Source organism: Jaculus jaculus, chromosome 8 (genome assembly GCF_020740685.1).
Source record: "Jaculus jaculus isolate mJacJac1 chromosome 8, mJacJac1.mat.Y.cur, whole genome shotgun sequence".
NCBI lineage: Eukaryota > Metazoa > Chordata > Mammalia > Rodentia > Dipodidae > Jaculus > Jaculus jaculus.
The window spans coordinates 89,889,632-89,915,390 of NC_059109.1; the positions used below are offsets into that span (position 1 = coordinate 89,889,632).

Here is a 25,759-nt window from a genome sequence, read left to right on the forward strand (position 1 = left end):
CAGGAGAGTGTGCTAAACACTGGCAAGGGGAAACTGGCTTTAATACCCATAAACCGGCCCCCAACAATACAATCCCTCCAGGAGGCATTAATTCCCAAATCAGCTGGGAACCTAGCTTTCAGAACACCTATGTTTATGGGGGCACCTGAATCAAACCACCACATAGACACTTCATTGTGTATATTCCTTTGGAACATACAGTTTTCTTTTTGTGAAGAATTTTCATTTTCTCAGCATCAGGTGGATGGTCCAGGCTGACCACATTGTCTGTGCTAATCAGACTGTCATTATCATGCTTGAAAATAATTTTCTCTGATAATTTGTCCTTTATTCCCTGGGACAGCGGGTTAGAATACTGAATTATTAGTATTAGACTTGACCTTTTACAAGGCTGAAAGGCTCAAGGACACTGTTAATAATCCATAGGCAGCTGGGGTTAGAGAAGAAAAAGTTGGTATGTTTTTGTTGTTGGGAGGAAGGAACAAGAAGGGAGGGAGGCAAAGTGATGACTGTGTCACAGTTAGTGTGGTGGTTTGATTCAGGTGTCCCCCGTAAATTTAGGTGTTCTGAATGCTAGCTCCCCAGCTGATGGATATTTGGGAATTAATGCCTCCTGGAGGGAGTGTATTGTTGGGGGCGGGCTTATGGGCTTTATAGCTAGTTTCCCCATGCCAGTGTTTGGCACACCCTCCTGTTGCTGTGTCCCAGCTTATGTTGGCCAGGGGGTGATGTCCACCCTCTGCTTATGCCATTGTTTTCCCCTGCCACCGTGGAGCTTCCCCTTGAGCCTTTAGCCAATAAACCTCTTTTTCCCAGAAGCTGCTCTTGGTTCGGTGATTTCTACCAACAATGTGAACCGGACTGCAACAGTTAGTAAATATCCATATGCTTTCTTAAATTTCTTGATAATGAGAATTTTAAAAAAATTGGTTAGATGTACCATTTTGAATGATTAGGGACCAAGATGGCGTATGGACGTATTCTAGAGAACTGGACAGGGTAGTACTTACTCTCAAACACAGCTCACTGGTGTTTCAGGACCCTGCAGTGTTTACAGGAATCCCAGTGTGCCTTGTGGCGGTGTTCTAGCAAGGATATGAAGTCTATATCCACTAATTTTTATAAAGGTCTCAAAGACCTTTTCTTATTTAAAAAATTACCCTTACTTTATATACAACTCTATAAACAGCTGTTTTTTTGTTTGTTTAATTCACCCCTTTATAGCAGTGTGCTTCCAAATGTGTCCCTTGCTGGACCTGTGTGTGAGTGGGGGTTTCAGCCCGGTTTGACTTGTTTGCCAACTTCTATCCTGAAAACACCCCTGCCATAACCAGTTTTAATTCTGCTTGTGTGATGTCACTGAAGCTGGAGCTGAGAGAGTCATAGAGAATTCACCTTTGCAGGCCAAGCAAATGACTTAGTACCAGGTGATTAGAAGGGACCAGGTGTCAGGGTGCTACAGGGGAGGCAGGGAAAAAGCAGGAGGGAGTGTGGTGGCTCCCTTCCGGATCCTGGGACGTAGATGCAAGCGATCAAGTGTTCTAGGTGAGTTACAGGCCAGGCTGGTATTCAGGAAACTCTCAAGGGAAGAAGAAAGGGAGGGGAGAAGGGAAGGAGGAAGGTAAAGAAAGAAAAAAAAGAAGGAATCAGAAAGAAAACAACTGAGGAGACAGTGATTTTTGTTACAGGAGTTTAAATGAAAACTGTCTACTTTGTAAAAAAATGAAGATAAGTACAAGGGGCAAAATTCTTCACTAAAATCTCTCAGGACTATCTGACAAATTTTCAGTGATAATTAAGCACTGGAAAAATGATTGGAATATGTGTCTCTGCTTCTCAACATTGGAGGTTTTTTAAGGCTTCTGGGCAAGGCACAGAAACCCCGGGTACAAGAGCTCCATGGCTCACCGAGAAGAAAGATGGTCCTTTTTTTGAGGTACATTCTCACTCTAGCGGAGGCTGATTTGGAACTCATTATGTAGTTTCAGGCTGCCCTCGAATTCAAAACTCACATTGACCCTCCTACGTCTGCCTCTCCAGTGCTGGGATTAAAGCTGTGTACCACTGTGCCCAGCGTCTATGTGTGCGTGCGTGTGTGTGTGTGCGTGCGCGCGCACACACACACACACACACACACACACACACACAGATAGAGAGAGAGAGAGAGAGAGAGAGAGAGAGAGAGAGAATGGGCACACCAGGGCCTCTAATGAACTCCAAATGCATGTGCCACCTTGTGTATCTGGATTTATATGGATAGTGAGGAATTGAATTTAGGTCCTTAGGCTTTGCAGGTAAGAGCCTCAACCGTTGAGCCATCGCTCCAGTCCTTGTTGTTTTTTAGATTATTCACAAACCTCCCTGTTTCCTTTTTCCTCTATAATTTGGGTTTGTGTGTGTGTTAGATTTTTGTGATAGTAAATGATGATAAATGTGAATTATAATATAAAATTCTCTCTATGGGATTTATTAGCTTTAGAAAGCAACTTTTGACTGCAAGTTATGAAATATTAAAAACCAGCACATTTCTACTTCCTCCTCCTGTCTCTTGGTTATGTTCCTTATTTTTCATGTTGGCATACAATGTATAACGTTTTCATTATACTCACAGTATACCATAAATCGTAGGTTTCCAGTTCATATTTAAATTTTGCTATAAAGACCAGAACAAAAGAAAACATTAAAGCAGGAAGCATAACAGAATGAAAAGAAAAAAATAGAATGTAGAAACACCTGGCTATTAGAAATCTCAATGAACATGGAGTAAACTCACTTATTAGAGGGAAACCCTAGTGATTGAGTCATCTAAAACAAAGCAATTATAGGAAAGTAAACTGAAATGCAGCCGTGGTTGTCACTAATACAAAGAGGCAGGAAGTTTTTACCTTAAATCTGATCTCTTCTGTGGCTTGAACTTTTTCAATAAATCTCTGTTACTTTGACATTGAATTTTAAAGACATCCTAGGCTCTCTACAGTCAAAGGAGACACTGCTGCCTCTTGTAGTAAACAGTGACTGCCTTTTGCCACATGGGCGCCTTTAGCACATAGGCTGAAAGAACATCTCAGTGTAGTATGTAGCATTACTTTGTAGTGTTTACATCTCAAGATTTGGAGAGTACATTTTTCTTTTTTGATTGTTATAGTCTTGTGAGGGAAGCCACACACACACACACACACACACACACACACACACACATAAAATATGCTATTTTATAGATTAAAAACAAACTCTCAAAATTCTGTAAAGTTAAGCTACTGGCCCCAACATCATACCACTTTACATCTTCCTTAATCATTTATGTAAAATACTGTTCTCTATGTGAGAGTGTTTTCTTTGATAGAATAATATATTTGTGATTCTGTTTGTTTATTCCAAGCTATATTTATGAAGTAAAAGCATATTGTTTGTCTCAAAAAATTAAAAAATACATAAGTTTAAAGTTATACTACATACTTACTTATGGATTAGAAGAGGATTTCTGGGTTTAGAAAGATTTCAGTCTTTTATTCTTTAATATTTGTGTGTGTGCGTGTGTGTGTGCACCCATGCATACACACGTGAATGCATGGAGGCTAGAGAATAACTTTGGGTGTTGAACTTTAGGACAACTCAATCCACCTTTTTTTTTTGAGATAGGATTTGTCATTGGCCTGAAATGTTCCAAGTAGTCTAGACTGCCAGTGGACCACAGTGTGTGTCTGCCTCTGGCACTAGGATTACAAGTGGGTGCTACCATGTCAGGTACATTTACGGGCCCATGGGATTGAACTCTGGTCCTCATGGTTCCAAGGCAAGCGCTTTACCAGTTGAGCTATCTTTGTAGCCTTATTTGTTATTGATTTTAGACTTAAACATATGGGGGCTGGAGAGATGGCTTAGTGGTTAAGCGCTTGCCTTTCAAGCCTAAGGGACGTGGTTTGAGGCTCGATTCACCAGGACCCACATTAGCCAGATGCACAAGGGGGCGCACATGTCTGGAGTTCGTTTGCAGTGGCTGGAGGCTCTGGCGTGACCATTCCCTATCTATCTATCTATCTATCTATCTATCTATCTATCTATCTATCTATCTGTCTATCATCTATCTATCTATCTATCTTATCTATCTGCCTCTCTCTCTGTCCCTTGCTCTCAAATAAATAAATAAATTAAAAAAAAAAACCCAAAACATATGGTTCTAGGATGGAACCTGGGGTCTTGTGCCTGCCAAGCACATTACCTACCATTATACTATAATCCCTTAAAGATTTCAATTTTTTTGCAAGGTAGGCTCTCACTCCAGTCCAGGTTGACCTAGAATTCAGTATATAGCCTCAGGCTGTCTCCTCCTTCTGCCTCCTGAGTACTGGGATTAAAGGTGTGTACCACTATGTCTGGTTTAATGATTTCAATTTTAAGGGAAAGTGGTTGCGAAAAATCTCCCAGTAGATGGATAGGGGTGCAGTGTGGACTTAACTATTGTATTTTCTTTGGAGTTCTGCCCAAACTAACTTCTTCATTTTAGTGAGAACAGTAGCTGGGAATGCATGAGGATCAGGACTGCAGGACTCTGGGACTTCAGTGGAGTTCTTGAGGTTGGAGTTAGCTTTTACAAGTGGCTTCCTAGAAGTGCCATGACTCAGTTTTTCCCTCTTGAGTCCATCTGTGTGGAAGTGGTTGAAATATGCACATGTAGATGCAAGTGATACTGTGTTAGGATGGTGATTTCAGTGGTTACTTCTAGTGTGAGGTCAGTATTTTGGCTCAGGGCCCATGCTACTGGATACATTAGCCCATTGTCCATCTATGGTATTTGATGTTCAGCTTTTTGAGGGTCGTGGGACAGAGTTCAGCACTGAATGTCCAGCTTCTTGAGGGTGACGGCACCATCCTACACGTCATGCTTGCCAGCATGATGTCAGGACTGTAATAGTATGCATTTGTACCATATGGCTCCACTGCAGAAATAAGTTGAGCTTTGAAATATTGAGAAATCTAGATATTGGACACTCTGTCATCCCAGAGGTATGAGTGCTATTTGGGATAAATGGGGAGGCCAATTCAGTGATTTTTTTTTTTTTTTTTCATGCTTTGGACTGTCATCAGTGTCAGTTTGGTGAATTAAAAGTTACTAGCATTTCCCAAATCAGTATCATGAAATTGAGTTCTCCCTGGATGTTCCTCAAGTTAAGGGAGCCATGATTAAATCAACTTGGGAAACAAAGCGTGAAACATTTCTGCTGATAGATTCATGATGAATCTGAGAATGGCAAACACTCCATGAAATCTTACAGAATTCCACTTACATTAGTGGACCTTCAAATTTGACCCTTGGATGTTGTTTTGAAGTTTGCATTATTTGGACGCATTGGGAAATAGTACTATCTTAAATTGTGATGCTAGTGCTTGTAGATGTTTTAGCATGTTAATTTGACAAAGAATTGAAACCCTTAGGAGCTAGACTTATAGGACAAAAGCCTCAACATTTTACTATATATGCAGGGGAGATAATTCTAGACCTTCCTTTAAACATTAGTTCATGCTATTTTTCTTTGTATCAGTGCTGATACCAGTTTCAAAGCTGAAAAGTTTTATGGCCTTTTTTGTATTCCCAAGGCATTGTAAAGGTGGAAAATGGACAAAAGGAGTGATTGAAGCAGAACTTCTGAATAGCCTATAAGCAAGCTATTCCATTTTCCCAATTGTAGGCCATCAGTTCTAGTTTCCTATAAGTTCAGATGTGTTTTCTTTAGCACCTTCACTGTAGAAGAGCCAGTGGTTTGTTTTGAGGTAGAGTTCAGGTTCAGCTTTCAAATTTCCTCTTCCTGTAATGAGCAGCAGCCTGGGCTCAGCAGGCACTTCTTGTCTTGTCGGGCCTCTTACTTACCCCCGGGCAGTGTTACTGGGCAGTAAGCCTGTAAAAAGAATTGGCTGTATTTGTTGTTCTGCTTAGAACAGTTGAAAGAGTCCCTCCCAGTCACTGGGTCTGAATACTTTGCCGTGGCTAAGGGCACTGTTTGCCTAGCCTCTCACTCTGTGGCCGAGGGGTGGGACTCTGCAAAGAGGATCCTTGTTGTAGTCGCTGGTTGGGAGGCTGGTGGCTTGTTCATCCCAAGGCTCCTTTTCCCTTCCTCCCCTTGTGGAGGGAGTCGGCTTCTCCAGAAGTGTGATTGCCCAGAGGTGCTGCACCTGCTGCGGGCAGGCATGCTCTCAGAAGCCTGCTTCTGACTGGTAAAGCATAAACTCTGCTCACTCCTCCTCAGGTAAGGAAGCAGACAGACAAGTGGCTCTGTGAGTTGAGGAAGATTGTATATGGAAGCAGCTCAGATAAGTTTATGGCTTATGTAACTTGTAGAAGAGCTACGGCAGTGCTATTTTGTGATGTCTCTTCAGAGAAGTAGGTGCAAGTATCTGCTGTGGTAGGACAAAATGCTTCTCTGTTTTAAGTTGCGTGGGCCACCCAAGCTTCAGAAAGTGTTTACTGATTGATAACTATTTCCCTGCCTTTGGAGTTGTCTAATAAGAGAAAAATCTATGATAAATGCCAACAAAGTGTATTAGACACTATCATTTTTTTTGACAATTCTGGCATTAATTCAATATAGATTTATTTTATGGTCCCTTGTTATTAAATTTCCCTTATCCTAACTGTAACTCAAACAGATTTTCCAAAAAAACCATTTATGGGTCTGCTCTGCTTAACTGATAGGTTTTTTGTGTGGTTATCAATGACATTTTCAATGTTTAAAGAAATTAACTGTATGTGTGGTCAGGGGCATATAGGAAATTGTCGTACCTTGTGCTTAATTTTGTTGTGAATTAAAACTGCTCTAAGGAATGAGGTCTATTTTTAAAAATTGAGTAGTGTCTTCATAATGCTTTCTGTGAGTCCTTATGTATACTGCAATAAAGCATAGATGTTGTGAAACGTCTTTTCATTGTATAGGAATTTACAGAGCTGATTTGGTTTTGTTTCTCATAATTAATAAAAGTATGTGACAGATTTCAATATTCTGTCTCAAATGCCCCTTTATTGTTCCAACTATATTAAAAATAGATTGATTTTTTTAAATAGTATTTTCCCCGAATGAGAAATAAAATCAGAAATATACTTAATATCGTCTTGGAAAGTTAGCAATTGTGTAAAATTCCTTCCTGAAGTCAGAGAGTAGATATTAATAACTTAGAAAGTTGATTTTCATATTTCGTAATTACATTTCTGCAAACTGCTTTTCATGCAAGTTGTATATATCTGTGAACAAAGTAATGTGGAAACATGAACATCACAGCTCATACAAAGTAATTTTCCCCAATTTATTTTACAAAAATATTTCATATTTGTGTCCTTGCCTTTTTTTGTTAGGAATATCTTATTATCTTAGGAAACATGTAAATTACACAAGAACAGATAAGTCCTTTAGTTTTGTGTGAGCCTTGACTATCAATAGTTATTTGATCATAAAAGTCTTTATTATAATGACTGACATAACACTGATCACCAAAGTCAAGTTATTTTAGATTATTTTTATGCATGTATAAAATGCAGCCTTCTGTGGCATTTTTAAGGTTGAGAGATGAACTTTCACAGCTAAAAGGGGACAGTGGCCCTAGAGCTTCTTTGGTAATTACTTGTTGGAGAAAATATTATACATTGGAGGATCTTACATATTCTTAGATTGTTACCAGACACATTGTAGTACATGAAATTTCTGCAGATTTTCAAGTCAGGTTCAGCCCGACTTGTTTTTATATACTTCTGCTACTTCAGGCTAAGCTCTTGTACACAGGTAGAGGATAGGGCAGTGTTCAGGGAAGAAGCAGGGGGTGATCTTTACATGAGACACGTGGACAGGGCTTATTATTGCCTACCTGTTTAAAGTTGCTATAGAAATGACTTCTTACAGAGGCTCTGTCTACAAGCTTGTTTTCAGGCCTCTGCTTTTCACAATGTAATGTGAACCCGAGTCATGCGTGATTTCTTCACCTGAATAACAGTAGGTGAGAGTGAGGCAAGATGTTGCTTTTCTGACAAGGTTCCAGGTACTGCTGATGCTCGCTCAGGGACCGCACTTGGACTAGCCAGGAGCTGCACCTGCAGCAAAAGTACTTGCACAGATGATAAGTTTCCGCCTGGCAGACATTGTCTAGTCCCCACCAGGAAATCAGTTGTAAACAAGTGCCTGCATGGGATTGAGGTGAGTGGGCTGCTGTTCACACGGCCCCTTCCCGGTTCGTGGGTGATGCAATCATGAGGCGTGACGTGCTGCTTTCTCTGGAAGGAAATGGAGGCACTACTACCTCCGGTGGGCTCCCATAATAAGTGCAGGGCTCCTTCCCTGCACTTATTATTGTTGACTCCTGCGTCTGGTCTCTCAGCACACGTGTACCTTTGCTATCACTGCAGTTACTGAGTGCTCGTCTCCCGCCATCCCCTCCCTACCCAGCAGGAGCCTTTTTGGTGCATTGGGTTTGATTTGTACTTAGCACCTGGATCTTCATGGCATCCTCTGCCCAGCCTAGCTTGCAGGTGCCCACTTCAGCTCACTGCACATTTAAATATAGAAACTTTTTCTGTGGGGAGCAACATTTTTCTCCTCACTTAACACACAATTTTCCAATGTAATCAACCAGTGTTTGGCAGTTGATCTTTCTACATGAAAAAGCTTCTCAATCTCAGCTAGTTAGATGAGTAGGTTGAGTTTTCAGTTTAAATATTCCCCCAGGGCTCTTTCTCTTGAAAAGAAAAGTGTGGTCAGTGTGGTGTTGATGTGACAGTCAAGCTCTCATATTTTCTCCCCAGCATGGCCTATGTAAATGGGAGATACATAGTAATTTGGAAGAGATGAACAGTGAACAAACTGGATATTCACCACCTAGATGCTATCATTAACACTATAATTATTTTTAGCACATTTCTGCCCATCCACCTAACCTTTTCTTTATCCCTCACCATTTTATTTTATTTTATTTATTTTTTGTTGTGTTTTGATTGTTTTTTGAAGTAGGCTGACCTGGGGTTTACTCTGTAGTGTTAGGCTGGCCTTGAACTCACAGCTATCCACCTACCTCAGCCTCCCGAGTGCTGGGATTAAAGGTGTGCATCATCATGCCCGACTTATTTTTGATGCACCATTTATTTTGTTTCCATTCAGCCTGCTTATTATTGTCTAAAGTTCAATCATTGTTGGCTTTTACTGTGACCTTTATATATGGACAAAATACACATGTGCTTGTGCATACGCTGAGCTTTGAGAAATGGATGCAACTGTGATCAGCTGGTCCACTGCAAGATATAGAATGTTGCTATCAACCGACAATGCATCTGCATGCCCGCTCTTCCTTGCTCAATGTTCCAGAGAAAGACTGTTGGTCATAGTAAATGACTTGCAGTCAGTTTATTTCTTCAGAATTGACCAATTTTATTTCAATGCAAGTTTCTTTCCCATTTATTATATACATATGGTGTATTAGTTTAGCATTTCATTTAGACTACATGGTGTTTTTGTTTCTATCAAAATGAAAGTCTTTTAACTACAGTACCTTAGACTATCTGGTTTTTACTTGCCATTGACTTTTGTGCAACATTATACAAGCTAGTCTGTGAGTTAATATGCATACAGGTGCAGAGAGCGTGCGGCCACCGTGTTCTCTTTGAGAGGTGGTTATGACTGTTAGTTGGTTGCTGTGGATATGGAAGGAAAGCACTCAGGCACCATCTCTCTCTTTCCTGTTAAGACTCTGTAAGGGGATAGTCTTCTCATGGTACAGCCTGAAATGTAAGATTTCTCACAATGCTTTTTTACCAGCAGAAATCTCTGTTCCTGTGGCAGTTATATCTAATGGCACCCCCATTTGTATGTGGGGGTTTCTGTCATATTGAAGTTCACATATTGATTTGTCAGCCCTCAACTCTCCAGTGTGTGACATAGTAGAGAAGCCAGGTGCTCACAGTTTCTTTGGTCACAATGACACAGTATTTAGTATCTAGAAGAAGCTAGTATAGCAGAAAACTTGTGGTCAAAGTGAATGTTATATTAACTCCATAAAGTTGTTCAGAGCTGTAATTACTCCAATTACTTTCTGTGAAAGTGCCATAAAGTTTGTTTTATTTTTCTGTCCTTATCAGGGGTGTTTCTAACATGCATTTTGGACTGTGAGTTTCATCTTGGGAAAACCCACACAGCAACTCTAGCAGCTCTTTCTACAAAGATGCATTCTGCTTTATTAGTGAGTAAAACCAAATTAAAAATATCAGTACTTATTCCTCAAAAAAAAAAAAAAATCTTTTTTGGTGTTGGGAGGGAGATGGCTTAGCGGTTATAGCACTTGCCTGCAAAGCCAAAGTATCTAGGTTCGATTCCCTAGGACTCACCTAAGCCAGATGCACAAGGTGGCACATGCATCTGGAATTCAGTTGCAGTGGCTGGAGGCACTGGAGGGCCCATTCACACACCCACACACACACTCTCTCTCTTAAACAAATAGATAAAAATAAAAAGTATTTAAAAAGTCTTTTTAAATTCAGAGACTTTCTTTTGAGTTAACTACCTATATGGCATAAAAAAAAATCCTTATAGCTATTCTTATTTTCCAAGTCACTTAATTTATGGTTACTTTTCTTTGAGAACAAGTGACAGAGCAGTGTCTACTAATACGTGGTGAAGCACATTTGGGTAAAAGTAACTCAGAAAATGATGTTTTATGAAAAATAAATTTGGGTTATAAATCTAAACTTTCTATTATATTACAATAGTAGCTGCAAACATCTGCCTTTTACATATTTCATTTGAGGCTGTCCTTGGAAATGTACTTCTGCCTTCATTTGTACAATCATGTAGTATGCCACTGGTGACTGTTTTCTCTTGATTTTCTTATTTCAAACCCCATATGGAATAGAAAAAAATACCAATTAATCTTGGCCCGCAGAATGTGATACGCTTGAGTGGGTTATAAATTCATCATATAACAAAGGGCTATTATTTGTGAAGGCCTGATATTGTTAGCTTCAACTAAAAAAAAAAGCTTGTGTGTGGAGTATGTGGGATGCATGCATTGTATATGTGTGTGTGTGTGGATCATGTGTACATGTGTGGAATATGTGTGCTGTGTACATGCTTGTGTGGAGGCCAGAGGAGAACTGTGAGTTGCTCTTCTCTTTGGCTTATCCATGTACTTCTTAAGATGGGGTTGTGTCCTCAAACCAGAGGTGCCATCTTTGTTCCCTACCCCCTGCCCCCACCCCTGAGGTTATAGACATGTGTGGCCACACCCAGCTTTTTACATGGGTTCTGGGCAGCTGAATGTATACTAGGTCCTCCTAGGCCCTCATGCTTAAGTTGCAAGTGCTCTTAACCCACTGAGCTCTGTCGACTAAAAATTTAAGATTACAGGACAAGACAGAATTCCCCAAGCCAATGCTGGGCCGAGTGGAGAGTGTATCTCACCCTTTGCTGTGTGCATCCAACCTGTCTTTAAGGTTTATCATGGATTCTAACCTTCTTCAGGTTTCCTGGCTACTGTAAGTTAAATCTCTGCTGCTCTCTCTGGTAGATTCTACATTGATGCATATGCCTTTTGGTGTCATTCTTCAGGATAGGTAGAATGGTAGGTACTTTTTATTTTATATGCTAGTTCTGCCTTTTAAAATCTTATATACAAGAACCCTTTCTTACACATTGTCCTTGTTTTCTAATCTTTCTTTGTTCAGAATTTTGGATAGCCACCATCCAGTAACAGTTGTTGGTCATGGTCTTAACATTGAGAGAGGCCACTTGCCTCTGCAAATGTGATAAGCCTATTGTTTCCCTTTCTTATCTCTTCTTGCCCAAAGAATTAACAGAAGGATTTCTATTAAGGCTTTTTTTTTTTGAATTTTCTTTTTGTTTTTAAAAACAATTTCCATGTGTCTAATTTTGTTTTAGAAACAGTCTTAACATTTGGCACATTAGTAATTCTTTTCATCTGTAACAAACAGATTGTTTTTCTAGAATAATTTCATTTTCCAGAATGCACTTATAAACCAATTGGCATCATTGGTGGAATGGAATGTGTAAGCAATGTCTAACCCTGAGGTACAACTTCCTGGCAAACTTGGAGCAGAGGATGGACCAGATTTCTTGGCAGTGCCTCCTGGCCAGGAACATTGGTCCTCTGCTCACAGCTAAGCCCCTGACTGGTCTTCAGAGGAGTACTAAGTCAAAGATGGCCATGTTATTGATTTATCTACCCTTTGTCCCTAGTTGGTATGAGTCACGTGATTCGATCAGTCCAATAAAGAACAGAAGGCACAGCAACAAGGATTTGGCTATGCTTTGTTGGATCTTCAGTGTGACTAGTTGTGGACTTTATGCAGACTTTAACTCCTTTCTTAATTAGTCCAGAAGACCTGACAAAGCCCAGACCTGTGTTCTACCATTACAGAGGTCTCAGTACCATCCAGCTCAATTCATCATTCCTAAGGCCCTCATATTAGTTTTATTTATTTATTTATTTATTTATTTTTGGTGACAGGGTCTCATGTAACACAGACTAGGCCTGAACTCTTTATGTAACTGAACATGACCTTGAATTCCTGATTCTCCTGAGTGCTGGGATTACAGACATGGGCTACTACATCCAGTTAAATGGCATGCTGGAGATCAAACTTAGGGCTTCATGCACACTGGAAAGACAGTCAAATGAGTCACACCCCCAGCCCTGTGTGTATTAATGTGCATATGTTACTGCAACAAATGGCCGTAAACTGAGTGTCTTAAAGCAGGAATTTATAACCTCATATTTCTGGAGTGTGGTAGGCTACTCTAGGTTCTGCAGGACAATGTCTTCCCTGGAGGTTGAAGGTGTGTAGCAGCTCCTTGCCTCACCTTGATTCTGGAGTCCACTGACACCCTGTAGTTTCTGACTTTATTACCCCGACCTTCACTTCCACTGCTACATCTCCTCTAGACCTCTTACCTACCCTTTCATTTTTTTCTTTTACAGGATCCTTGTGAGTACATTGAACCTACCTAGTTAGTCCAAAATTGCTTCCCTATTTTAAGATCTTTAATTTAACCATGTTGCAAAACCCTTTCTGTCCTGCAAGATGACATATTCACAGGTTTTATGGATTAATATATGTAGGGCAGGGTAATAGAGGGTCATTATTCAAGTTACTATAGGCCAAATCCTTCCTGCACTATGGTGAACTGTAACCTCTAGAGTGTTGAAGTGAGTCTGATTTCTATTTCCTTAGAGTTGGATGTTTATCCAGAACTTAAAATGGAAATGTTAGTAAAACTAACCCTCTTCCTCTTTACAAATTACTACATGTTGCTGTATCTTGATTTTTAAAATCCTCTGTTAAAACAGTAAAGAAAATAAATAGGTCTTCTCTTTTGCTTTAACTGGCTTTTTCTTCTCCTCTCCATCTTCCTTCTCCCTTTCTCACACCCTTCTTCCTCCTGCCGAACAATGTTTTATGCTTAAAGCCCTTTTTTATATTGTGGTTTTCATTTCTTCTTAGAGCTAACTTTCAACTCACTAAGGCACTTCTTGTCTTCTTGGTTCTATGACTGTTAATCTCTTCAAATCCTAATTCCTTCCCCTGGGCAATTTCTGATTCTCTTGTGATTTGTGGACTTCTTTCTTGTTTTTCAAAGTTATAATGTAATTTCTTCTTTTTGCCCTCTAGTCTTTCCTTCAGAATTTTCTTATCATTGACTCTGTCATTGACAATAGGAAATTATGTACATTTTGAACTTGTGTCTCTGTCTTTTATCAGCAGAACATAGTATAACATTCACTGTTGCTGATAAAAGAGTAACAGAATTAATGTCAGAATGCAGAAGCTGCAGAGTCATCTAAGAACTGAGCTAAACTCATTTATACACAAAGGTATCTGAAGGAGCAATCTGTTTATGTTTTCTGAGAATCATTAAACTTTCTTTTGGCATTTTTACTATTATTATAACTGAGAATATAATTAGTATAATAAACTAATTAAACTTGTTTTGACTTAGTTTATGGGTATGGCCATACTACATAGGGTTATTGATCCAGAAGACCGGGAAACATAGTTGGTTTACAAGGTGTGGTTTCCAGATTAGCAGCACAGGTATCACTTGGGAAGTTGCTAAAAGGACACATTACTAGAACAGAAGCTCTGGGCATGGGGCCCAGAAAGCAGTAGTGTTGACAAGCCTCCTTGGAGGGTCTGATACGAGCATAGTTAGCAACAGAAGCAGCGATGTGGTGTATCATGTGAGGAGGCTGGGGAGGTCCACCTCTTCTGTCTCATTCTTCTGACCATTCTATGTATTCTTTAGCTTTCTTAGTCTCCTGGGATGTCACTTTCAATAAGCAGTTTTTCTCTGTTCTCCAAATATTTTCAGTTCCAACAAATAGTGATCTCAAAGAACTTTAATTCCAACAAATTATCCAAAATCACCTTATTTCATCTGGGAAATAGTAATCTGAGTTTACATTAGTAAACAACAACAACAACAAAAACCCAAAATTCTTCTTGACTGAAGAGTTTACCCACAGTATTAAAACCCTGCTTGTGCCAAAGTAAATGTATACAACCCATCAATATGGACTCATCTCAGGTCCATGTCTCACTCATTAGTTTATGGCCATTTCAGTAAGTGTTGGTATATCAACTCACTGAAATATGTAACTCGTACTCCAGATGGAAGAAAACATGCCTTTTCTCCTCCACAATCATTCAAACTTGATTTCATAGTGACCATCTAACCCAGTGTTCATAGCAGATGAGTCAGTCCCTAACATTGTCTTCAAAACTGGCAAAAAGTTCACTGAACCATTAAAATTGTTGAAATATAACTTACATGCAATAATATGCATCTACTTTTAGTGTTTGTTTTATGTTTCATGAAATACAATACATGCTCACCAATGCCCCTACTGCTACAGTCGCAATATAAACCTTTCTTTTACCCCTGTAGCTTGATTGTGCCCTCCTTCTGCCTGTTCTTTCCAATTCATTGGCCCTGAGTAACCAACAGTTTGCTGCCATATCCTTTAGATTCTTTTGACTTCAGTCAAATAAATTCATGGTTTTCTTTTTTTTTTTTGGTCTGGTTTTCTACTTTTATCATTATATACTTAAGGTTTCTTATGTTTCAGTAATTTTTAAAAATAATTTTATTTATTTGAGATAGACACAGAGAGAAAGAAGCAGAAAGAGAGAGTAAGTATGGGTATGCCAGGGCCTCCTACCTCTGCAAACAAACTTCAGATGCATATGTTACTTTATGTATCTGGCCTTACATGGACACTGGGGTATCAAACATGGGCCATTAGGTTTCGGAAGCAAGTACCTTTAACTGCTAAGCCGTCTCTCCAGCTCTGTTTCAGCAATTTTTCAAAATAAAATTGCTGGGCTGGAGAGATGGATTCGTGGTTAAGGGATTTGACTGCAAAGACTAAGGGCTGAGGTTCGACTCCTCAGAACCCACGTAAGCCAGACGCCCAAGGTGACACATGCATGTGCACAAGGTAGCACATGCGTCTGGAGTTAGATTTCAGTGGCTAAGACCCTGGTGAACCAGTTCTCTCTCCCTCCCTCCTTCTCTATGTCTCTCTCATAAAAATTAAAATAAAATAAATTTGTTGAGTAATATTATTCCATTTGTGCATATATCACAACTTATTTGTCTGTACATTTCAATTTCAGACTGTTAAGAGCAAGATCCCCATGAGAATCTTTATACATGTCTGTATATGGATGTGCTTTTATTTCTCTTAGGTAATATCTAAGACTTTGGATCATTTGGTAGAATCATGTTCAAGTGCATAAGAAGTGTCTGATTAGATTTCAAAGTACTGTTTTGCATTTCCCTCAGCAGTTTCTGAGCACTTGCATCCAGCCATTTTTACATATTGTGATATCACGCACAAAAGAAGAACTTAATTTTATGTTTATGCTAGATATGTACATATTTATATTACATGCACATGTGTAAACGAATATTTATATAGACATAGAAAGTATAGGCATATTTCATATGTCATGAAGAAACATCAATTTTTCCAGTAACAAGTGACTTAGTCTGTGTGTATCATAAAATGCCAGTACATGGACAAATACATAAAACTCTTAAGCTAAACATAAGGGATGTTTGTATTTTCCCTCATACTTATGTACTTTAGCCAGTTCAGGCCATTTCTGATCATAATGTATCAAACCTCTAAGGAAAATAGCAGAAACTGTAATATGAGAAAACAGTTGTTAGCATATATGCTGTAGACTTATAACAGTGGTTTCTGCTTTGCACCGTGTAGTCCTCTGAGATGGCATAGGGGATTACAAATGAATGAAACTGAGTGTATGTTATTTTTCTTTGTGCTGTGACCAGATATCCAGAAAGAAATCACTTAACAGAAAATGGGTTTCTTTTGGCCTACAGTTCTAGGGGATATAGCCCATCCTGGGGAGAAGGCATGGTGTCAGGAATATGAGGCAGTCATATGGGTCACATGGTTTCCACACTCATGATACAGAAAAAGGAAAGGAAGTGGGCTGGGATAAGATACCTCAAGGTTTTTTCCCATTGATCCACTTTCTCTAGCTAGACCCCACTTCAGGGCCCACCCCCAGCTGGGGACCATGTGTTCAAATCCATAAGCCTATGAAAGAGAGTTTGTATTCACACCACAATGGTGATCCAAAATGAGCATGCCTGGGAGAGAAATAAGACTTGGGGGTTGAGTTGGTGGTGGGGATAAAAGAGAGGTTTTCAAAGAAAATGGTCTGGACCCAGGGACCAAGTGAGGAATGAAACTGATGGATGCAACCCCATGGAAGTAGCAAGCCAGAGCTTGCCATACAGCATGGGACAGTAAGTGGAGAGTGCAGCATACCAGGTGGGGTAAAGGCAACATGCATGGAGCAGAGTGAATAGTTCTCTTCCCAGCAGTGGTGTAGAAGCTGCAAGAGCTTCCGGAAACAAGATAGTAAGGGACAGGGGAGCGGCATCATAAAAGCCGCTATCCCTATGGAATGCCTCTGCCCATGAACAGTGTTTCTGGAGCTAGGGCATACAACGCATAGGTGGCTAGTTGGTTCTTGGAACAGTTTTTATCCTAAAGGTATGCTGACTGGTTAAAGTGCTGCTGCTAATTTATGTCACAGAGCAAGCAGAGTCCCAGCGACCAGACTGATCTGGGAGCAAGGTGCTGGTATAAATTTCAGTGACTCATCTTTTGTGTCCAAAATAGTAGCAGGCTGGGGGCAAAGTGTATTCAAGAGAGGAAATATTTTTGACAGATCTTCCCGGTTGTGAAAATAGTCTTAGAACCAGCATATGTAATTCAGTGTCTCAAGCTGGTGTGGGGAAGGGAGTGCAGAGAGACAAGGGAGGGAAATGGGTGGTTGTTACTGGCTCGCCCACCCTTCCTGGTTTTGTACCATTTTATGTAATGGAGCTGCCAAAGGATGCACCTGCCCTTTCTTCGTGTTATAGAAGGGAAGGATTTCATCTTTCCAAAATCTTGGCAGCATGGTATAAGAACATCCTAAGTCTTAAATGAAAGAGTGCTCTGGTTATGGCAAAATTGAAGATATATTTAGATTATTAGTTGATAGATGATTAAAAATTTTATTTTTGTTAGACCAGCATCTATGGGCATAAAACTTGAAAGAAGCTCAGTGACCTGTAATCTTTTATTTAGCCACTAAAGTGGAGTAAAGAGGATAGATTCTGGGATGTTTCTTAGATTCTGGTTTGTTCATCAGGTGAATTTGGGGACATTTAGTAGGTCAGAAGAGTGGGCAAGTGTGGTTGAGAGTCTTCTTATAAATGTTACTTAAGACAAAAAGGACTTTTCAGAAGTTGGGAAGGTGAAGTGCCTCCAGATGGAGATGGTAGTCTTCTGGAAAACCTGGGGAAGTATCCTTTGTGTTTAACAGTGGAGAACCTCAGCTGATGGCTTTAGGAGAGAAAGGGGGAGGATTACAGAGAAAGCAAATGAGCTGGGGTGTCAGAAAGAAATCCAACACAAATCCAAAGATTTGACTTACCACTGCTGGCTTTGAAGATGAAGGAAACAGGCCAAGAACCAAGGAATGTGGGCAGCCTCTCGAAGCTGTGAGTCGCAAGGAAACAGGTTAGACCCTCCAGAAAGCAAAGCAGCTCTGCTGACATCTTGATTGGAGCCTGGTGAGGCTTATGCTGTCAGAACTATAAGGGAATGAAAGAATGTATGTTGCTTAAAGCTACTATGTTGTGGTTTTTGTTACAGCATTCACAGAAGATTCCTTTTCCTTTTTAAAGCTTTTGGAATCAGACTTAGGGTTTTATTCATGCTAAGCACATACTCTACCGGGCTATTCTGCCAGCCCCAGGTTCCCTCAGTTCTTTCAATGAGGAAGGAGATGAGTTAGCTGTGATAGTAGATGTTTAGATGTGTCAGGGGTTAGTGTCTCCTGTGGAGTAAATGCTTCTTTAATGAATGGTAGGAAGCTGTTATGAAGGAGAATGTTATTGGAGCTGACTTGTTTTGTTCATATTTAGTGTCTTTTTCCACAAAATTTGATGTTAGAATAGATGATTTCAGGTTCCTTTCAGCTTCAGTTTCTAACATTCTATTTCCCAATATAGTCACTTCTGTGGCAGGAATGGGGAAGATAGAACCATGCAGAAGAGTCATTGGTGAATGAGGACCTGTGGCATTCACTGTAAGACATGATTTGTTATGCTCAATTATCTTGTTTAGGAACCCAACATCCTCAAGCTGAGACATAGGCCAACATATGCCTTAACTTTGCATGCTGACTTGTTCCACCAACAGAACCCTGAGTTGTTCTAACAATCTGTGGCCTGAAGACTCGTCATAGAATCCTTTTGTCTGTCTCACTGTGGTTTACTACCCAGAATGATCTGGAGTGTTGTTGAATACATTTTTCATGAGCTCTTGTAGCTTGTTCAGAGATTTCAATTGCATAAGAAGAATCAATCCCTTGAAAGAGTTTTCCATTGGGAAGCAGATGCTGCTGTTTTGAGTTCTGCCCAATCAGGGGATAATTAGGTGTGATCTCTGTAGAGAAGAAAACATGTTGAAGTCTGTTCTTTTGTCGAAATTCAGTTTCTCATGGACAGGGAAGCACATGAAAATCCCTTCTGCATAGTGGGTAGGGGAGTAAGTTTTCTTGCATGACACAAAAGTGAACATTCATGCACACTTGTGGGATGGACTGCATTCATTGCTGTTTAGGCCGCTCCAGTCTTGTTGACCCATTCCTTAATAGGGGATTACGTTCATGCTCATTTAAAAAGACTTGATGTGCAGTTTTGGCACAAAAAATATCCACAGATGTCCTAAGAATTATCTCATTAAGAGAGAGTTTGGAATGTGAATCATCCATGTGGCTCATCTGTTGCTATGATGCCCTGGAAAATCATGTTCCAACAAAATCAAGTGCTTGAGCAGTAATTGAACAAATGCCCTTGCGCTTGTTACACAGACATGAACTTGCCAATGCTAAGGTGAGACTGGTGAAGATAGTAAGTCTACTGTGGGTGAGGCACTTAAGCTGTGGGGCCCATATGCTGTGTTTTATTTTGTCACGAGTGGACCTTACTCCCTCCCCTCCCCTTCCCTCTCTTCCTCTCCCTTTCCCTCCCCTTCTCTTTTCTTCCTTTTTGGTTTTCGAGGTAGGGTCTCACTCTGGCCCAAGCTGACCTGGAATTAATTATGTAGTTTCAGGGTGGCCTCGAATTCATGGCAATCCTCCAACCTCTGCCTCCCGAGTACTGGGATTAAAGATGTGCTCCAGGACGCCTGGCATGCATTCTTGCTTTTCCTTCCTTTCTTTCTTTTTCCCTCCCTCCCTCCCTCCCTCCCTCCCTCCCTCCCTCCCTCCTTCCCTCCCTCCCTTCTTTCCTTTTTCTTTTGAAAATTAAGACCTTGACTATGCTTTGAATACTTGATCAAGGTTAAGTCTTGAACTGAGGCCAGAATTGTCCAAATGTTTGCTTCTTTTTTTTTTTTTAAGGGCCATCACATGTCTTTGGCCTAACAGGTCACATGGAGCTCTCCTTCACTAATGTTCCACAGCACCACATTAGTCTTTTCAAGAGATGCTAGTGGTAATTGAATTAATTTATGCAAGCAGACTGCAGATGTCATGGTATGTTTGCCAAAAAAAAAAAAAAAAAAAAAAAAAAAAACCTTAGGTTGCCAAGCTTCATTTTCTCTTGTCAGATTGATCACCACCCAAAGTGCATCTCAGAGTGAAGATTGACTATGATTGTCAATCAAAAATGTTTCCTTAGGGCTGGAGAGATGGCTTAGCAGTTAAGTGCTTGCCTGTGAAGTCTAAGGACCCCAGTTCAAGGCTTGATTCCCAGGACCCACATTAGCCAGATGTACAAGGGGGCGCACACGTCTGGAGTTTGTTTGTAGTGGCTGGAGGACCTAGCACGCCCATTCTCTCTCTTTCTCTATCTGCCTCTTTCTCTGTCTGTCGCTCTCAAATAAATAAATGAAAATAAACAAAAATTTAAAAAATGTTTTCTCAAAGTTTATTTGCCTGTATCCTCCCTCCCTGATGCCTTCTGAGTATCTTTCTTAGTCAATTTGTGCTATTGTAACAACATACTGTAGAGTGGATAGTAAATAACACAGTTTGTCCTCACAGTTTTAGAGGTGATGGTGCCTGCAGGTTTGGTGTCTGGTGCGGGCTCTCTTCCCAGTTTGTAGAGTCACATTGTTGAAATCTCATATGACATTGGGGTTGTAATGAGGATGGTAGAGACATATTCTATTCCTCTTCCTCTGTACACAAGGATGGGAGTTACATTGTAATGCTTTACTCTCATGACTTAATCTAATCCCAGTTACCTCTAAAGGCCTCACTTACAAATGCCATCACATTGTGAACTTGGGCTTTAATTTAGGAGTTTTGGGGGATGCAAACATTCAGCCCATGGCATGCGGTATCTTTAGGACAAAATAAAACTAATAATTGTTTTGCACTATCTTAGAACAATACTAATGTAATACCTTCAAAGGTGCCCATTCCTCTTTTATTTTTAAAAATACTTTATTTATTTGAGAGAGAGAGAGAGACAGAGAGAAAGGCAGATAGAGAAAGAGAGAATGAGTGAATGTGGGCATGCTAGGGCCTTTTCCCACTGCAAACATACTCCAGATGCATGTATCATTTAGTGTATCTGGCTTTAGGTGAGAACTGGGGAACCAAACCTAGGCCATCAGGCTTTGCAAGCAAGTGCCTTTAACTGCTGAGCCATCTCTCCAGTTGCTTCTTTTTCTTTTCCTTTTGCTAAAGAAAATAGATCTGTAACAGACAGCTTCAGGTTCACTGAGATGAACTTTCAGACCAGGCACAGTTATGGAGGAAGGGATTTATTGAAGCTTACAGATCCAGGGGAAGTTCCATAATGGCAGAAGAAGCTGGCCTGCCTTCACAGGCCCAAGCACAAGCCTAAAGGTCAGAAACCACAGCACATTTCAGAACCTCCAGCTAGGCACACTTTGCATATCTTTAGATTGAAATCTGAAACCCACCACCACACCTTAAGATCACCCAGGTAGCCAGCAGATACAAACTACAAAGAACTGAATATATTGGGGGCCATCTATTCTATCAAACCACTACAAGATCAATATCAATATTAGAGGGATTTGAGAATTACTTTCAGATCTTGGGCTAACTTTCAGAAATGCTTTTGGAGAAGGAAGGGGGAATGAGCAATAGGTTGTAATGCCAGTGATGAGAGCAGCAGTGGTCATCGATCATGTTTACGGCTCTTATCCTATAACATTTAACTCATAGCACGGACTGAGGAACATCTCACATTACATTTGTATAAATGAATTGAATTGATCATTATTAGCTGATAGTTTTTTAGTAGTTGAAAAGTTGTTTTTTCTTGGTTTTTAAAAAAAGTGTTCACATTTGAGCTCAACGTTTGTGCCTAGCTGTCGGCTCTTGCTATTCTTAAAGGGTGTCAGGGACTAATCATGCTTTATTCATCTGTAGGCTATTAGTCACATGAACTTAGGACTGTCACAATTAAAATAAGTCCTTGGGGCTGGAGAGATGGCTTAGCAGTTAAGCGCTTGCCTGTGAAGCCTAAGGACCCCGGTTCGAGGCTCGGTTCCCCAGGTCCCATGTTAGCCAGATGCACAAGGGGGCGCATGCGTCTGGAGCTTGTTTGCAGAGGCTGGAAGCCCTGGCACGCCCATTCTCTCTCTCTCCCTCTATCTGTCTTTCTCTCTGTGTCTGTCACTCTCAAATAAATAAATAAATAAATAAATAAATAAATAAATAAATAAATAAATTTAAAAAATAAGTCCTTGTAGTTTGGCTTGGTGGGAAACTAACCATTAAGAGAGGCTGATTTACCCAAGGAGACTTGCTCTTGCCTTAGTAAGTCAGGCCTGGTAAGAAGGAGCCGAGTCCACCCCTGGGCCTCACCTGGTGCTGAGAGCCTGTTTTCCAGGGCTTGTTGTACAAAGTGCCCCTGTGGTATTGACTGAGTATAGACCTGGACTGTTTACTGTCTTCTCAAGTGATCATAGTCTTGTGACAGAGGTTAACGTAAAGATATAAATTTTTCCGTGTGACTACACATAAGAGAGAAGAATGAATGATCTGGTAAATTGTTTTCCATGCATACATTCACTGTACACAGTGCAGTTCATTATGATATTTTCTTGCATGAAAATCATGTATTTTGGTCTTATTTACCTCTTTATTATACACTCTTACCTTCTCCCCTCAGTCCCATTTCTCTTCCACAACAGTCCACCTTCTACTTTCATGATACATATATATAGTGAGAAAGAGAGAGAGGGGGGTGGGGAGAAAAGAAAATAGATCTGTAGAGAGAGAGAGGGAGAGAGGGAGGGAGGGAGGGGGAGGGAGGAGATTCCATAGTTATTCCATATTTGAGAGAAAACATGAATATTTGTGTTTTTGAATCTGGGTTGTTTTACTTAACATGATGCTATCCAGTTCTATCCATGTTCTTGCAAATGACATTTTTTTTTTTTTGTGTGTGTGTGGCTAAATAAAATGCCATTTCATGATATCTTAAAGTTAAGCTTTGGAGAGTATGGAAGCTAAAGATGTCTATTTAGATGAGAAGGCTTCTGTACTTTATAATTTCTTTGGTTTGTAGTTATAGTTGTAAAGTGAGTGATACTTTTTAAGATACTTTGAAATATTATATATTTAAAGTTATTTGTAGGCAAAATGGAATTAGTGAACTAGATCTTTTATGTTCATGTGTGTTATTCAAAAATAAGATCTTTATCCAGTTTGAATGTTGTTTTATGTTACTGAGAAATCTTTGGTTGAACTATATGAAATTGCCATTTTGGTCAAAATGATTGAAAATTAATGATTTTATGGCTTACCATATACATATAATATTTACCCTCACCATATACACATATGTTATCTACCCTTATCATACAAACATGGTATATACTCTTAGCGTGCACACACACACATACACATGATACATACCCTTAGTTTTGCTAACTGAACATTAGTGGGTTCCTCTTTAAAGCTATCAAATATGGGACTGGGAAGATGACAGATGACTTAGAAGTTAAAAGTGCTTGCTCCACAAACCTGTCAATACGAGTTTGATCCCTAGCACACACACAGTGTTTGATGCAAAGAGGCCACTTGTGCCTGTACTCCCAACATGCCTACAACAAATGGGAGTCAGAGTGAGAAGAGTTCGGAAGCTCACCAGCTAGACTGGATTTCCCAGAGATGCTGCTTAAACAAGGTAGAGAGAACCAACATCCCAAGGCTGTCCTCTAAGGTCTACATACCTGCTCCATGGCATGGGCATGACTGCACGCAGACTTTTAAAAAAGAAAATAATGTGTTTTGAAATTTAAATTAGTTTTAGAAGAAACCATTTCAGGGTAATTAGCTTATTGTTTTGCTCCAGGAAAACAGGAAAAAAGTCAAAATCAGAAAAATACAAAACTAATTTATGAATGAGTGTCAGAATGACTTACATGCTGGAGAGATTGCTTAATGGTTTAGGTGCTTGTCTGTGAAGCCTAAGGACCCAGGTTGGATTCCCTAGTACTCACGTAAGCCAGATGCACAAGGTGATGCATGAGTGGAGTTTGTTTACAGTGGCTAGAGACCTTGACATGCCTATCATCTCTTTCTCTATCTGCCTGCTCTCAAATAAACTAAAAAAAGTCTAAAAATGACTTTTGTCATTAATTTGTGTTCTGTCATTTGATTTTGTATATTGTTTCTTGTACACACATAATACTCAGCTTAGGTTCTACTGTCTTTCATAAATTCAGCACTTTGACAGTTGCACATGCCAGTTTATATAATATCTGTCTGTTGTTAAGCACTCTAGTTTTCTATGGAGACAGAGCCACATACCTATATGAAACTTACCAACCATGACTTAGGGTTTTTGTTTGCCAACTCCCTGAGATTATTTTCCTGTTAAGTCACAGGTGCTTAATAGAAACTGATAACACTTTCTGAAGATTTTGTCATTTTTACTAAAATTAGCAAGGTCAAGTCTAATTCTCAGAATCTTATCTTTCTCTCACATCCATACATGGCATGTTGGAGAATTTTGTTTTCTTTGCCTTCACAATGTACCTACCATCTCCTGCTGCCACTCCGATCTGAGCCATGTTCTGTCTTCTTCTTCATCTGGACTCTTGATTTCAGGTTTATCCAGCACCCCACAGTTCCACTGAACATCCAGTGACCCACTTAGCATATGTTAGAACCTATGTATTCTGTCCTGAATCCTCCTGTGGGTCCTCATCTTACTCCCACTGAAACTCATTTACATGTTTGGGGTGTGGTTTGGTAGTTGCCTTAGCTAATGTGTGAGACCCTGGATTTCATCCTCAGTAACACACACACTGCTGAGTGGTCTCCTAGGCCTGTGCTGTCCATTCCTTATTGGCTATTCAACTTCATTTTGGCTTCTGTCTGCTCATTTCTAGTCATGCTGCCTTCCTTTCTATTTCTTTTCCTTCTCCTCCTCTTCTTCTTTTCCTCCTCCTCCTCCTTCTTCCTTTTCTGCCTTCTTCTTCCTCTCCCTCTTCTTTCTTCCTCCTTCCTTTTTCCTACTCCTCCTTCCTTCTTCCTCCTCCTCCTTCCTCTTCTTCCTTTCCCTCCTCCTGTTCCTCTTCTTCTTCTTCTTCTTTTCTTTGAAGTAAGATCTAGCCCAGGCTGACCTGATATTCACTGTGTAGTCTTAGGTTGGTCTTAGATTCACAGCCATTCTCCTACCTCTGCCTCCTGAGTGCTGGGATTAAAGGCGAGGGCCACCATGCCAAGCTCCTCCCTATTTCTTAAGTATGTAAGTGCTCACCTCAGGTTTTCTGTCTTTCATCTCCTCCCAGTAATGCTCTCCCTTGCTGAACTTAAGGGCATGGCTAATCCCCTACCTCCTTAGGTCTTTACTTAATAACAAATATATCCTTATAACCCTATTGCCCTGCCATCTTATTTTTCTATAACACTTAAAATCTTTCAAATTAATATATAATTTCTTCATTGTATTTAACAGTTATTTTCTATTCCCTCTTTTTAGACTGTAAGTGTGGTGTAGGACAATTTTTTTTTTTACTTACTATATGTCCCAGCCTGCTAGAAGAGTGCTTGATGTGAAATAGGCACTTAATAAATTTCTGCTGAGCAAATTAATTCTTTTAAAAAAATATTTTTATTTATTTATTTATTTATTTATTTATTTATTTATTTATTTATTTAACAGAGAAAGAATGGGCACGCCAG

The 25,759-nt window shown here is 39.9% G+C and overlaps 1 protein-coding gene across 5 annotated transcripts in view; it reads left to right on the top strand.

Annotated features, from left to right (window-relative positions):
* The window catches only part of Plcb4 (phospholipase C beta 4), a 409,699-nt gene that overhangs the window by 102,595 nt on the left and 281,345 nt on the right, over positions 1-25,759 (top strand). Inside the window, exon 1 of one of the 5 annotated variants that reach the window (XM_045156594.1) lies at positions 6,192-6,242. The exons of the other annotated variants lie outside the window; for them this stretch is intronic. The gene's annotated coding sequence lies outside the window, so the exon portion shown is untranslated. Of the gene's footprint in view, positions 1-6,191; positions 6,243-25,759 lie in introns of those variants that run through there. 5 annotated transcript variants of the gene reach the window in all.